Source organism: Sorex fumeus, unplaced genomic scaffold (genome assembly GCF_029834395.1).
Source record: "Sorex fumeus unplaced genomic scaffold, SorFum_2.1 ptg000007l, whole genome shotgun sequence".
Classification (NCBI taxonomy): domain Eukaryota; kingdom Metazoa; phylum Chordata; class Mammalia; order Eulipotyphla; family Soricidae; genus Sorex; species Sorex fumeus.
Genome location: NW_026606064.1, coordinates 8,877,941 through 8,891,791, shown reverse-complemented (window position 1 = coordinate 8,891,791; position 13,851 = coordinate 8,877,941). Strand labels below are relative to the sequence as shown.

General features: G+C 45.4%; 1 protein-coding gene across 7 annotated transcripts in view; it reads right to left on the bottom strand.

Moving 5' to 3' along the window:
- Positions 1–12,479, bottom strand: part of CKAP5 (cytoskeleton associated protein 5) — a 107,932-nt gene extending 95,453 nt beyond the window's left edge. For all 7 annotated transcript variants that reach the window (XM_056133266.1, XM_056133275.1, XM_056133297.1 and 4 more), the window contains exon 1: positions 12,413–12,479. The gene's annotated coding sequence lies outside the window, so the exon portion shown is untranslated. The remainder of the gene's footprint in view (positions 1–12,412) is intronic.
- Between the last annotated feature and the right edge of the window lie 1,372 nt (positions 12,480–13,851).

The window sequence follows — 13,851 nt, the reverse complement described above, 5'->3', positions numbered from 1 at the left end:
CACTGAAAAAGACACTGAAAGCTACTTGTAATAAAAGTCACTTAAGAAAAGCCCACCCATAGGTGGAGAAAAGCCACTGGTGCTGCTGCACAGAGCCTCATATGCTTGATCTCCAGGCCCAGATCAGTGGAGCTACCTCAGGACATGGCAGGCTGAGTCTCTGCCCTGTTGGAGGGCTCAGCACTCCACCCACCCACACTGGCTCCCTCACTGGCATTTCAACAGTCTGGCCTCACGACCAGTGTTGGAGAGAAGCTGCCAAGCTTCAAACCTTGTAGACCCAAAAAGCAATGGTACTGAATAATCCTAGTGACGCAGCAGTGGAAGTGCATGGTCACATAGGCAACTGTGCAACATACCCAAAGTTCACTGTCTTACAGTCCAGTAGGAACACAGAAAATTAGGTGGGTTGGTTGTGTAGAAGCCCACTAACCTTAATTAAAGAAAACAGCACTGAAGGCTCAACTAACAACTAACCAATAGAACCTAAGAGTTCAGCAAATCCTCTGACAATAACTTTAGTAACACTATTATGAGATATGTGTTGTAACAGGTAAATATAAATTATTTTGTTCCTGTTAGGGGGATAGGCTGGGCATGGGGGCGGGAAGGAAGGGGTTGGAAACGTGGAACATTAGTGGTGAGATTGGTGTTGGAATACTGAATACCTGAAATGTTTGTATTATGAACAACTCTGTATATCATGCTGTTCAAATAAAGTTCCAAACAGGAAAAAGAGAGAGAGAGAGAGAGAGAGAGAGAGAGAGAGAGAGAGAGAGAGAGAGAGAGAAAAGTCCACAGTCAAGAGCATGCTCAAAGATAAAATCTTTTCCTCTAAGATCAGGAGCAAGGCAGGAAGCTAACCATTACTAGTCTTCACTAAAGTATTGTAAGTCTCAGCCAGAGCAATTAGGCAAGAAAAGGAGGGAACAGGAAATCTAAATTAGAACAGAAGAGTAAAATTATCTCTGGTCACAGATAATGACCTTGTGTGTAGAAATTCTAGTTATTCCACAAAAGAAAACCATTAAAATTAATTCATCAAAATTGCAGGCTAAAAAACCATAAAAACCTCAGTTGTGCTTCTATAAACCAATAACCAATAATCTGAGATTAAAATGCAATTAAATTAACAATAGCATTAAAAAGAACAAATTACATTTAAAAAAATCTAACCAGGATGAGAGTTGACACTGAAAATTATAAACTTGAAAGAAATTAAAGACACATTAGTAATAAGACAGCCCGTATCTATGGAGTACAAGACTGAGTATTAAGATATGCATACTACCCTAAGTGATCTACTGTCACTGTCACTGTCCTCCCACTGTTCATTGATTTGCTCGAGTGGGCCCAGTAACATCTCCATTTTGAGACCTGTTGTTACTGTGTTTGGCATATCGAATACGTCATGGGTAGCTTGCCAGGCTTTGCTGTGCGGGCGAGATACTCTCAGTAGCTTGCCAGGGTCTCCGAGAGGGGCGGAGGAATCAAACCTGGCTCTGCCGGGTTGGCTGCGTGCAAGGTAAACGCCCTACCGCTGTGCTATCACTCTATCAAAATCCCAACAGCACTTTGTGCAGAAACAGAAACATTCATCCAAAAGTTTATACAGAATACCCAAGAGCCCTGCACAACTGAAATGATTTTGAAAATGAACAAAACTGGAAGAGTCACACTTACAGATTTCAAAATGCATTAAAAAGTTAGAGTAATCAAAATCGTGTGATACTAGAATAAAAATAAATAGACTATCTTTTAAGAGAAAATCCAGAAATAAATTCTCACATTATACAAACTAATTATCCTTCACAATGGGGGGAGTGGGGCAAGATCATTTAATGTGGAAAAGATACTTTCTTCAACAAATGGTGCTAGGCCAACCAGATATCCACATGCAAAAGAATGCAGTTAGAATATACCATAGAATATACCATATACCATGAAAAAAAAAACCCAAAATGCATGAAAGGGGCTGGAGCAATAGTACAGCGGATAGGGTGTTTGCCTTGCACACCGCTGATCTGGATTTGATTCCCAGCATCCCGTATGGTGGGCACTGCCAGGAGTTTCCTGAGTGCAAAGCCAGGAGTCCCTGAGCATCTCCGGGTGTGACCCAAAAAGAAAAAAAAATGCATTGAAGACCAGAATGTAAGATCTAAAATTATAAAACTTCTAGAAGTATAGAGGAATAGCATCAAAATATTGAATCTGCTCATTATTTCTTGGATATAACACCAAAAGCACAGATCACAAAGCAAAAAGGGCATAAGGGAAGACGTAAAACTTTAAAATATCTGTACTTCGTAGAACAGAGTAATAAGGCCAACCAAGAGGATGGAAAAAAATACTTGCAAACTATATTATTGATAAAGGGTTAATAACCAAAAAAATGTAGAAATCATTTAATAAAACCCCAAATAAACTAATTTTAAAAATGGGTGAAAGAACTGGTAAGGTGGCTCAGTGGCAGAGTACCCTGCAGGCAAAAAGTGCTGGGGGGGGGGTCACATGGGGTACCCAACAGCAAACCTGGTTAGGCCACGTGCAAGGCAAATGGCCTACAAGCTGCACTATCTCTCTGGTCCCAAAACATATTTTTTAAAAATCAGGGCTGGAACGATAGCACAGCAGGTAGTGTTTGCCTTGCACGCGGCCGACCAGGACAACCAGAGTTCAATTCCTCCAACTTCAATTCCTCCACCCCTTTGGGAGAGTCCGGCAAGCTACCAAAGCTACCGAGAGTATCTCGCCCACACAGCAAAGCCTGGCAAGCTACCCGTGAGGTATTCGGTATGTCAAACACAGTAACAAGTCTCACAATGTTACTGGGCCCGCTTGAGCAAATCAATGAACAACAGGAGGACTTTGACAGTGACAGTGACATAGCTACCTTCTAAGAAACGTGTCTTAAGGACTAGCCAAAGAACTTAACACTTTAATAGCTACTCATGCCATGTGCGTGTGGATTAAGACCAGTTACTCATACACGTAGCACACACTCTACCACCGAGCTACCCACACCCTAATTTTATTTATTTATCTTTAAAATTTTTATTAGTAAAACACCGTAAGGTACAGTTGTAGAATTACAAATTTTTGTGCTTGGGTTTCAGTTATACAATGATTGAGTACCCATCCCTCCACCAGTGCCCAGTCTCCACCACCAATGATCCCAGTAGCCCTCCCAACTCCCCCCACCCCATGCCTCCGTGGCAGGGCATTTCCTTTTGTTCTCTCTCTCCTTTTGTTTGCTTTGAGGCTGCACTCAGTGCTGCTCAGGGGCCCAGGGATTCGAACTAGAGCTGTGGCTACAATTGTTTGCAAGATAAAGGTAAAGGTAAAGGCCCTCCCGTTGATCGTCGATTTGCTCGAGCGGGCCCAGTAACGTCTCCATTGGAGACTTTGTTGTTACTGTGTCTGGCATATCGAATACTCTCGGTAGCTTGCCGGGCTCTCCGAGAGGGGCGGAGGAATCGAACTCGGGTCGGCCATGTTGGCTGCTTGAGTAAGCACCTTTAACTCCCATACTTTCTCTCTCTGGTCTAATAATTTATATGCTAATTAAAAACTGATGAGGCCACACCCAGCAGTGGCTTGGTCCACCATAGCTACACTGACAGTTTCAACGGGCCAGTTTTCAACGGGTCAATTTTCAGTGCCAGGTTTTGAAGGAGCTTCAAATATATTAGGTGTCAGATCTATCATGTGAGCTGTATTCTAACTCTTGTTCCTGATTTAATATACACATCTGGAGGAGTCATTTAGATAGTACAAGGTAACCACCTTGCACATTCTGACCCCAATTCAACCCCCATACTATGTAAGATTTCCCCTAAGCCCTGCCAAGGGTGATCCTTGAGAACAGAGCCAGCAGTAAGCCTAAGCACAGCTAAACAAATGAACACTGTCCTCCCGTTGTTCTCGATTTGCTCGAGCAGGCCCAGTAATGTCTCCATTTTGAGACTTGTTGTTACTGTGTTTGGCATATTGAATACGTCATGGGTAGCTTGCCAGGCTTTGCCATGAGGGCGAGATACTCTCGGTATCTTGCCGGGCTCTCCGAGAGGGGAGGAGGAATCGAACCCGGCTCTGCTGGGGTGGCCGAGCGCAAGGAAAACACCTTACTACTGTGCTATTACTCCAGCCCACAGCTAAGTGTGGTCAAACACACAACACACACGCATTATGTGCCAGGCATTAAATGCACTTTATTAACTCATTTAATTTGTCTATGTCTTAGGTAATTCTTATTTTACAGATGAGAAAACTGAGGTATGAAAGTTATGTGATTGTGGGGCCAGAGTGATAGTACAGCAGGTACAGCATTTGCCTTGCACGCAGCTGACCTAGGTTTGATCCTGGCATCCCAAATGATCCTCTGAGCGCTGCCCAGAGTCGATTCCTGAATGTAGAATCAGGAGTAACCCCTCAGCATCACCAGATGGACCCAAAAATAAAAAAATAAATAAATAAATAAGGAAAACAAAAGTTATGTGATAGAGATGGTTTAATTAAATGAGGTCTTTGTCTTGTATATGTTAAGAACCCTCCCCAGTCCCAATATTCATGTCATTTTCTATCTCACAAGTAGCACTGTAGCAATGTCCTCCCGTTGTTCATCAATTTCCTCGAGTGGGCACCAGTAATGTCTCACAACAAATTGTGAAACTTGTTGTTACTGTTTTTGGTGTATCGAAAATGTCACAGGTAGCTTGCCAGGCTTTGCCGTGTGGGTGAAATACTCTTGGTAGCTTGCCAGGCTCTCCGAGAGAGGCAGAGGAATTGAACCCAGGTCGGCCACGTGCAAGTCAAACATCCTACCCCCTGTGCTATCGCTCCAGCACATCTCACAAGTATATCTTTATTTATCAGATCATGGGAGAAAACTATGTTAGGCACTCAGCTATGTGCTAGTACAACTTGTGCAATATAGTAGCACTGGGGCAGGGTACTAGAAAGACATCATCTAGACCAGAGGGGCAGAAAAGGTCTCAAGAAAATGATACTTAAACTGAGAACTAAAGAAAATAAATAAGAATTAGCTAGGCAAAGGAATAATAACATGTGAGAAGGGGTAACAAAAACAACTGCAGGCACACTTGTGAAAGCTTGAAAGTAAGAGTAAAGAATGAAATTAGCTCATGCAGTTAGAACATGGTTGGGGGGGCGTTGTTGACTCGAAAGGTGAGAACATACAAACTCAGTGACTTTATACAAGGTGCAATGCAATTAAGATTGGCTGGCAAACACCAGGCACCCGGTAAACAGTAGTTATTGTGACTGTGCTGTTATTATAAGAATCATCCGAATCGCTTAGGTATTTTTAGATTGAAATCTGACTTACAACCCATATTTCAGTCTTCTGGTACAAGAACAGTACTATTGGGGCTGGAGATACAGTACAGCAAGAAGGGCACTTGCCTTGCTTGCAGCCGACCTGGGTTCGACCTTCAGCATCTCATAGGGTACCCTGAGCACCGCCAGGAGTAATTCCTAAGTATAGAACCAGAAGTAACCAACCCCTAAGCATCACTGTGTGTGGCCCAGAGCTAACTCCTGACTGCACTGAGATCACTCCTGGTAGGGCTCAGGGGATCCTATGGGGTGCTGGGGATCAAATCCAGGTCAGCCTTATACAATGCAAGTGCTCTATTGCTGAACTATCTCTTCAGCCCCAAACAAAGTCCTTTGTTTCAACCAGTGAGAACCTGTCTTACTTGGTCCTAAGTAAGGAACAATAACAGACCTAACGGTAGTGTTTCTTTTTTCTTTCCTTTTTTTTTTTTTTGCGGTTTTGAACTGAAATTTATGTACACATGAAAGTGTGTACATGAATGTTCATAGCCTTCATATTTGTTTATAGTTGTCAAGTGACAACTATATAGAAGTGACCAAGATACAACCCTCAATTGTATGAATCCAATTATATGACATTCTGGAAGAGGAAAAACTATGCTGATTATAAAAAAACATCAGTAGTTGCCAGGGGATGGCGAAGGAGTATAGGGTAAATAGGTGAAATATAGGAGCATTTCAGAGCAGAGAAACTAATCTCAATTATATTGTAATGGTGTATAAGTTACATTATGCACTGCCCAAAACCTATGTATTATCATAACCATTTTATAGCATAAAGAGAACTACCAAGCAATGGGGGAAATGGAAGAAGAGGACTAAAAGTGATGTACCTGGAAGGTCTTAGTTTTGAGGGTGTAGTAACTTTGTACATCAAAATCATAAATATTAAACTATTATAATCATTTATCTAAATTATAATAATAATGAAAAATCACTGGGGCAGGAGCAGTAGTAGAGCAAGTGGTAGGGCATTTGCCCTGCAAGCGACCAACTCAGGTTTGATCCCTGGCAACCGATATGGTCCCCTGAGCACTGCCAGGAATGATCACTGAATGCAGAATCAAGGGTACACCCTAAGTACTGCCAGATGCAACCCCAAAACAAAATAAGTTAAAAAAATTAGGATGAGGGGCTGGAGCAATAGCACGGCAGGTAGGGAGTTTGCCTTGCACAAGGCCGACCTGGGTTCGATTCCCATTATCCCATATGGTCTCCCCGAGCACTGCCAGGAGTAACTCCTGAGTGCATGAGTCAGGAATAAACCCTGTGCATTGCCGGGTGTGACCCAAAAAGCCAAAAAAAAAAATTAGGATGACAGAGATAGCAGACAGGATAAGATGCTTGTGTTAAATGCAGGCAACCTCGATTTCATCCCTGGTACCACATGGTCCCCTGAGCTGTGCTGATAGCAAACCCTAAGCACAGAGCTGAGAGTAGTCCCCCGTATCATCAGTAAGGCCTAACCTTCTCCCCGCTCAAATAACAAACTAATTTTAAAAAGTCATTTATATAGATTGAAAGAAATCCCAGAAAAGAATGCAGACCATGACAAGAGTAGTCCCCTGTATCATCAGTAAGGCCTAACCTTCTCCCCGCTCAAATAACAAACTAATTTTAAAAAGTCATTTATATAGATTGAAGGAAATCCCAGAAAAGAATGCAGACCATGACAAGAGAATCTAGCTACATTACAAATAATGCAAAAGCATGTTATTGAAGTGGAGAGGAGAAAAGGTGCTAACCTAGGAAACTCACAAACAAATGGAGTCTAAAAAACTAAAGACATGGGACCAAAGTGATAGTACAGTGGGTAAGCATATTTGCCTTTCAAACGGTTGACCCGGGTTCAATCTCTGGCACAACATATGGTCCTCTGAGCCTGCCAGGAGTGATCCCTGAGTTCTGAGCTAGGAGTAAGCCCTAAGAACAGCCAGGTGTGGCCCAAAAAGCAAACTAAACAAAGATGAAAGGAACTGCACATAAGCATTGTCTATATTCTAGTTGATTAAGCTGTTTCCCATGGGAATACAAGTTAATAATTCTGATACTACTTTACATGAATACTGGAATTGAACAATTAAGTAAATGATTGCAGTGGTAGAAACCAGGTTTCTCACTGTTGAATTAGAATGTCACAGATCAGCAAGGGAAGGTGCCTAAAATAATCTATATACAATAGATTCAAATTGTGAGATATCAAAAAGAACTTTTGCTTTACTTAATATAGTTACTGAGGGTCAGGGATATACTCAGAGGTAGAGTATTTGTCGCACATGCATAAGTTTTTAGGTTTAATTCTGATACCACAAAGAAATACCCATGTATAACATTATGAGGAGAGTCAGGAATAAGCCCTGAGCACCATAGGGGGTTAAGTCTAAAAACAAAAAGATAAGTAATTTTACAATAGAGAAACTAACAAGCACTAATTTAGCTAGGTGATCAAACTCAGTAGTAAGTAATAAACTGCATTAATAATGTGTACCCTTAATATGATGAAGATGGCACTTTATCACCATCTTCCACAAGAAAACCTTTAATCACAAGGTATCAGACAAATTCCAACAATGACATCTACAATATACTTGATCATTATACCCCTAAAATTTTTAGAGTGTTTAAATTTTTTTTATATTGGAAGGGGAAATTTGTCCCTGTTGACACACATTTGAAACCCTATCATCCCACCCAATTTTCTTAGTTAAAAACTTCAAAGTTGGTGTGTTTCCTTCCGGTTGGAGAAAGAGTACCAGGAATAGACAATTACCTGTGGTAAACTCAAGTTCAATCCCTGGCGACACATGGTCTTCTGATCACCCATGAACACCACCAGGTATGGCCTCCAAACCAGACCAATTTGTATGTTAAAATACTGTTCACATCTTTTGGGTTTTGGCCATACTTGCTTATCTGTCCTTGAGGACTACTCCCAGAAATGCTCATGGGACCATGTGGTGTGTACCGAACTCAGGACTCCAGTGTGAAAGAATGCACTCCAGCCCCATAAGTCATTTCCCCAGCCCTGTCCACATTCAAAGACACACAGTCAACTGGTTACATACTTATGTTCAACGCTCTATCACATAGAGAAGAAAACAATCGTTTTGGTCAATTTTGTCCAACAACATTTTAGACTACTTTGTTTCAAGAATTATTTGAGGCTCTGAGATAACCTCACAGGGAAAAAAAAATCAACATTCTTCTTTGACTTCTGAGGAAATTAGACAATATACAAGTAAATAAGTGACTTGTCAGATAGCAATAAACATTCTTTAAGCAAACAGAAAAGGAAAGTGAGTTAGATGTGACCTAAAAGACTACATTAATTAAGAGCTTAGAAAAAGCCTCTTTAAGGAGATGACATTTGAGTTGAAACCTGATGGAGTTTGTACACAAAGACAGGCTTGAGGTAGGGCTAGAGTAGAGTGGGAAGTTCCCAGCAGAGAACAAACACAAAGGCCAGAACAAGTAAGCTAAATGTTTCTGAGATATATTAAGCAGACAGTGCAACTGGCCTAACAGAAACGAGCTAAGCAATATTCTGAGATTTAAGAATCCCAAACCAAGAGCCTGAGAGATAGTACTGCACGTAAAGCAATTGCCTTGCAAGCAACCCACTCAGATTCAATTCCTACCATCCCATATGGTCCTCTGAGCCCTGCCAAGAGTAATTCCCAAACACATGCAGTGTGGCCCCCCAAATAAAGAAACTCCTCAAATCTCTACGCTACCAGGAATCAATCAAATGTAATAACATTAAGATCTTACTTTCTTTCTTCTTGTTTGCCCATTCAAAGGGTCCATCTCCTACACTATAAATATTGTTTTGAACTGTCCCATGTTTTCTCTTTAAAAACCACAGCTATAATTCATATTTTATTATGTCTTTGACAGGAAATATTTGGGGGAAAAAGATATTATGGGGTCATGGAAACAATTCAAGCGGTAAGAGTGCGTACCAAGCATTTTGTATGAGGTCCTAAGTTTGTTTCCTGGAGCCAACCAACACCAAACCAAAAATAAATAAATAAATAAGTAAAATCAGTGACACTACCAGAAAATGGTCCTGAGTTCTTCCTAACAGATTCCATTACTTCATACAGCTCAATCAAACATTAGAATAAGGGTCAGAGAGACAGCTCGGAGGCCTGGACCTCATGCTTTGCACGCAGAAGGCCCAGGTTTGATTCTTAGCATCACAGGGTCCTCCAAGTACCAAGTGAGGAGAAGCCCCCAATAATGAAAATTTAAAAATAAGTAGCAAAATCTCTGGACACAAATTAACTTGGGCTTAAATCTATCAGTTGTATGATTTTTAGCATCTTTCTTAAAGAATGACTCTACATACTGTAAACAATTGTGTTTTCAATAAACAATAGCTAATGCTAATAAAACTATTTGGACCTTTATTTTGTTTGAGAGATCTGCTTGAGTGATTAAAAAAAAAAACAAGTTGCAAAATGTCAAACTTCCTTTGATTAGAGGATCTTTTTCAGAGATTCAGCAGCCAGTTCCAGAATCTAGAACAATGTTTAACACAGAGAGGCATCAATCCCAAGCTGGTCAAATGAATGTGAAAGAGGCTCCATGAAGGCAAAGGATCCAAGGAGAACTTGGCTTTACTCTAACAGGAATAAAAGTTTTCCTTCCCCATCAAAAATTAACAATATTCCAAGGTATCGTTAAAGCTGTTTATGGTTTTTATTTTTTGGGGGGTCACACCCAGCAATGCTAAGGGGTTATTTCTGGTTCTGGGGGGTGGGGGAGAGACCATATGGGTGCCAGGGATAGACCCCTGATCAGCCACAGGCAAGGCAAATGTCCTACCCACTGTACCATTGCTCTAGCCTGTTTATGGTTTTTAATAGCCTCTTTCAAGCTACAAGTGTTCATAACCTCAAGGTACACTTAAAAAGTCTCTTTACTCAGGTAGTGGCAAGGAAAAGTACTCCCAGTCAAGATACTTTATGTCTTATTACTTTTCTGGGGGAGGGGGAAGGGGGTTGGGGGCCACATCCAGCAGTGCTCAGCGCTTAACTCCTGGTTCTATGCTCTGTAATCACAGTAAAGTGCGAGGTTTCAGCTCTACCTGCTATCTAATCTCTTAGGCAAGTTACTACTTTTTGTTTCTGGGCCACATGGGGTTATTCTTGGTCCTGCACTCAGGGACCACTCCTGATGGGCTCAGGAAACCATATGGGATGCCGGTGATAGAACAAGGATCACCTGCATGCAAGGCAAGCACCTTACCCACTGTACTACCTTCCTCCCATACTACTTTTAAAGTTTTTTATTTACATTGTTCTTTTTTTTTGGGGGGGGGGGGAAAGGACCCGCGGGCAAAACGATGCCCAGAGGCTCAGTGGTTACTCCTGGCGGCCCTTGGGGGATCACATGGGATGCTGGGGATTGAATCCGGGGTCACCACATACAGGGCAAAGGCACTACTCACTGTGCTAACTCTCCAGTGCAACTACTTTTAAAGTTTTGATCACTTTGTATCAACCACTAAAGCCTTCTGTAACCGGCAGCTCCCTTTTCAACAGCAGAGTTTCAACAGCAGTAAATCTAATTCAGACAGCTGTGCCTAATTTTTCCCTCTGGAGTTTACCAACGAGGTTTAATCCCCACGAACGGAACTGATTCCGCTTTTCTCTAGATCACAAAAATTATCGTACAATTTATGAGCGAGGCAGAGAGCTGTCACTTGTCCAGTCGCTCACGAAAAGCACACACCCTTTCTGACTTCTTGAAAGTTTCCCAAGAACAGTTAGCTTAATTCACACCGGCTCTTTGGGTCAAAGAAGGACTTTGGAGGGTGATGGAGAAAAGGCGTTGTTCACCTCTCGAGGAGGGGGGGGGGGGGGAAAGAAAGAAAGCGTTTTCCAATTACTGTAATTATGCACAAAAGCAGCCCGGCAGGATTTCTGGGCCAAGATTCTGTGCCTCGGCTCCCACGAGAATTAAATCCAGAGCCGTGCATAAATTAGGGGCAAGTTCTGCAGAGAACCCGCTTCACCCTCTTACTGACGCTGCATGAGATCCATAATAAATAAACAAATAAAGAAAAATTTTTAAAAATATCGAATCATCAACACGCATATATATTTTTTTTCCCCTCAACTCGCCGGGGCCGCTCCGGCCACATCGCTTCTTTATCCTTCTCTGCTCCAAGAAACAAACCCGGGAAGCGTTGGGATGCCGGCGCGGTAGGGGCGGACCCGCGGTGGAGGCCCGGCTGCCTGGACGCGCAGCCAAGCGGGCAGCAAAGGGCTGGAAAGGAGACTCGGGCTGGCCGCGCCGCTCCGCCTTTCAAGTCCTCAGGCCTGCTCGGACCTATTGTGGTGCCCCCCAAACCTCCGGGGCCGGAACGGTACGCTACTGACCCCTTTTGCAGAGAGCGAGCCGGGCTCCAGGGCGGAGCTCACCGGAGCCGAAGGATTTGAAAAGGATCCGCAATTTAAAAAAAAAAACAAAAAAAAAACAATAAAAACGGGTGGCGGGACCTCAGGTGCCGCGGACAGGCCCTGGTCCCCAGCGTGCCGGACGGTCCCCTCTTCGGGGGGGCGGGGGGGGGCACCAGGCCCTTCCCCACCGCGCTGCGCTCCGACGGTCTCCACCACACTCATTCATTCATTCATTTCGCCGTCACGTGAGGGGGCTGGCAGGGTGGCAGGGCCGGCTCGCCGGGCACCCGCCGCGCCCCGGAACAACCCTCAGCCGCGCGGCTCCGCGCTGCCCCGCGCCCGGTCTTCCCCCCGGGGACTGAGGCCGCCCGTCCGCCCGCCGCGGCGCGCCCCAGGTTTCCCCCCGCCCCCCTGGATCCCCGCGCGGGTCTCGGCCGCCGCACAACCAGCGCCCACGCCCCCCCACTCCCGCGGCGGCCCGGGCCTCCGCCCCGCTTCACCTCCTCAGACGCGCCGGGGTCTCGAGGCGAAGGAGGCGCGCGCCCGCGAACGGCCCCGCCCCGCCCGGGCTTCAGGACCCTTCGGCGCCGCGAGAACGTCCGGATCCGCCGGGCCAGAGCGGGTGCCTCGGGCCCGCTACCCACTCACCTCCGCCGGGTCAGAACCGAGGGGCCTGCTCTAAAGCCGTTTGAAACCGCTTGGGCCGCCGCACACCCCGCAGTGTCCTCGCTGCCTATTGGTCCCGGACGCACCGCCCCCTGCCCGCCGATTGGTCCGTTTGAAAGGCGAGTGGGCACGCGCCGGCCGCAGCCTTAAAGGGGCCGTACGCAGCCATGTTTAAATCTCCGGAGCCGGCGTCCTGGGCGCTCTCTGGGGGTGGTGAGCGTCTCGGGGAGAGTAGGGGCTTTTTGAAAAGGTGTGCGGAGACCCGTGCGTCCGCAGCCGTCGGCCTGGGTCGCCTACGGGGTAGTGGGGCGGCTGTCATCGCCTGGCAAATTTGAAAAGCCATTTCGTTTCCCAAAAACGGCGGAGGGCGTGCGGGAGAGGAGGGCGGGGTGTGCTCGGTTGGAAGGCGCCGTGCAGGGAGCCCGGACCACGGCCAGCTGCTGCTAATCCGAACCAGCCGCTTTCCTCCACCTGGAGCGCGGCTTCCTCGCCGGCCCAGCAAGAGAATAACGTTGCATTCGCTGGGCGTGGGGCATTCGCTGAATAGGATTGCTGACCGCCCCCCTCCATCCCCAATCCCCCGCCCCGCGCGCGCTGTCCACGCCCGCCCCGCCTGTCATTCGGGAACCGCCAGCCGCACAGGCGTGGTTCAGCGAGTCTCGAAACTGCGTCTCCATCCATCCACTGGGCGATCCGTGCTCCCGTGAATAACCAGCCTTAGGTCCTTAACCGCTCGGACCGTGCGGACCGGTGGTCAGAGGGAGAAATGCACAGATTTCTTCCCTAAAGCGCCAAGACTTGGGAGAAGTCGGGAAAGAAAAGCTTCCCGATGCCAAGAGAAGGGGAATTCGCTGAGTATGAATGGGATGGGGCTGGAGTTCTATTTTTATTTTTGGTTGGTTGGTTGGACCGCACCCGGATGGGATGTGCTCAGCGCTTCCCCGTGGCTTTGTGTTCAGGCATCGCTCCTGGTGCCGGGCATAGAACCAGAGGATGCTGCGCGCAGGGTCGTCTGCGTGTCTTAACCACTCTGCTACTTCTCCAGCACCCACTTTCCCACCTTTTTTCAGGTCTCATATTTCATATTTCCATCAAGAAACAACGCTTCTTGCTTTTGTTTCTTTTCTTTTCGGTATTTGGGACACATTCAACTGTGTCCAGGTCTTATTTCTAGCATCGTTCTCAGAGATCTTGCCTGGTGGGACTTGAAGGACCAATTGTGGTGCCCGGGATCAAACCTGGGTCAGAAGCATGCAAGGCGAGTGTGCCTTTCTTCTGTCCTAGTCTTCCACCAAGCGTTGGACTTTTACACTGGGATCTGAAGGATATATAATTGCCAGTAAGTTAAAAACAAAAATAAAACGGGAGACAGTAGGTGGGATCGGAGAGATAGTACAGAGGGTGGGGCATTTGCCTT